Source organism: Frankliniella occidentalis, unplaced genomic scaffold (assembly GCF_000697945.3).
Source record: "Frankliniella occidentalis isolate FOCC.00 unplaced genomic scaffold, Focc_3.1 Scaffold241, whole genome shotgun sequence".
Taxonomy (NCBI): Eukaryota; Metazoa; Arthropoda; class Insecta; order Thysanoptera; family Thripidae; genus Frankliniella; species Frankliniella occidentalis.
In genome coordinates, this window is record NW_026267367.1 from 45,708 (window position 1) to 47,703 (window position 1,996).

At 56.6% G+C, this 1,996-nt stretch overlaps 1 protein-coding gene and 1 long non-coding RNA gene across 2 annotated transcripts in view; one reads left to right on the forward strand and one right to left on the reverse strand.

Annotated features, from left to right (window-relative positions):
* LOC127750704 (uncharacterized) overlaps window positions 1–630 on the reverse strand; it is a 1,382-nt gene extending 752 nt beyond the window's left edge. Inside the window, exons 1-2 of the long non-coding RNA XR_008011819.1 lie at window positions 412–630; window positions 170–253 (exon numbers count right to left, since the gene is read on the reverse strand). This is a non-coding gene — a long non-coding RNA (uncharacterized LOC127750704). The remainder of the gene's footprint in view (window positions 1–169; window positions 254–411) is intronic.
* The window catches only part of LOC113202095 (tropomyosin-1, isoforms 33/34-like), a 185,573-nt gene that overhangs the window by 11,888 nt on the left and 171,689 nt on the right, over window positions 1–1,996 (forward strand). The window lies entirely within an intron of this gene.

Genomic DNA, 1,996 nt, shown 5'->3' on the forward strand with positions numbered 1-1,996 from the left:
CCTTTTGAGTGCTTAGTGTGTAACAAACAATTTACGACAAGTGGAAATTTGGAAGTCCATCTTCGAACCCACACAGGAGAGAAACCTTTTGAGTGTTCAGTGTGCAAAAAGAAATTTCCACGAAGTGATGATTTGCGAGTTCATCTCCGAACTCACACAGGAGAGAGACCTTTTGAGTGCTTAGTGTGTAACAAACAATTTAAGTCAAGTGGAGAATTGCGAGTCCATCTCCGAACCCACACAGGAGAGAAACCTTTTGAGTGCCCAGTGTGTAAGAAGAAATTTGCACAAGCTAGTCATCTGCAAGTCCATCTCCGAACACACACCGATGAGAAACCTTTGTGTGTAACAAGAAATTTTCACGAAGTCATCATTTGCTAGTCCATCTCCGAACCCACACAGGAGAGAAACCTTTTGAGTGCTCAGTGTGTAACAAGAAATTTACATCGAGTTGTAACCTGCGTGCCCACCTCCGCCGATACCATACACAATAGAGGATCCCCTTTCATTTTATTGTGGGCAATAGGAAATGCACATATCTCAAGTGGAGCATTGCGAGTCTACCTCTTATCCCCCACGGGGGAGAGAATCTGAGTGCCGTGAATTATAAACTCAATCGGAACCTCTAGATTGTGAAGGATCCTAGTCGCCGCCACTTTCTTTTCAAATCGATCGATAGGTATTACCTCTTGTGCATAGCCCTGAAGTACAGACTTTTTGTTTTTGGAAAATATACTTTTGGTTCTGAAATAATTTGTTTTGCTTGCTTTTTGCGCACCCCTCCCCCATTTTCCTCTCCTTTCTCGTAGCGCTCGCTCTATCTAGTCGCCGGAGCCTTTTATCTCGTGGCGTCACCTGACCTGCCTGCGCTACACTCGCCAGGTATTTCCGGCCGGCCGGTCGCGCTGCAATAACCGTTTCCTACTTTACCTCGCCGCCCACCGGACCCACCGGGCCGAGCACGGCACTACGCCTTGTCTTGGTGTGCGTCCGCGCCGTCATCATATGGTCCAACGGGTCCAGGCCGTATGGCCGCGTCCTTGCGGGTGAATCACCGTGCCGACGGCGGCGCGGGGGGTCATCTCAGGAGGAGGGGCGGCGGGGAATTCCCCGTAGGGCTGCTGCAACCAGCAGGCCCGTGTCGCGCGCGCTGTTAGGGTGACCGGTGCAGGACGACATCCCCGCCCTCATCTCTGGCGGCTCGCGTGCGAGGTCGCGTCTGCAGGTCTGTGACGCGCAGGGGTCAGCAGGCGGGCCGGGCCAAGTATATGGTCGTTTCGATTCCGGGAAAAGTGCAGCGCCGCGTCGTGCGGTGTGGCGCGATGTGAGGGGCGGGGCGGGTGAATCACCCTGGGCCGCGGCGCGCACACGCGACAGGGTCCAGCGGCGTGGCTCCCTTGAGGGCGCCCCACCCCGCCTCGTCCCGCCCCGCCTCGCCCAGTTTCACATAATTCACGCAACAGCCGCCCAAGAATGCAGCGCGCGACGTGCAATGCGTCATGGGCAGGCTCCAGTAGTAGCTGCCCGCTGGCTCCAGGACTCCAGGTAGGGCGGCGGCTATGGCGGCTCCTGGAATATTACCTCCAACTCCAGCTGCTTTTCAAAGGGCCGAGCAGCGGCCGCGCCTCGGTCCTATAGCTGCCGCCGCGGCTGATGAGCCCTTCATTGATTCAGCTCCCGCTGCCGTGGGGCTTAAGCGACTGAAGAATATCCACGATCCATCACAGCAACAGCCTGCGCACGCCTCGCCGACGCTGTCGGGAGCCCTTCCACCCCCCCCTCCCCTCCCCTACTTCGTTCGCTCTCCACGCTCGTGCTCCGCCGCACAAAGGGCGCGAAAGGGATATAAGCGGGATAACGAGATCGCGGTAATTTTTCTCGCCAAGGAAATCGAATGTTCTGTGCCGACTGACGGGGGCCATATGGATAGGGCCGGCTGCTAGGACCCCGCGAGCAGCTCCGGATTAACGTCCAGGAGTGGAGCCCAGTCGCGAGC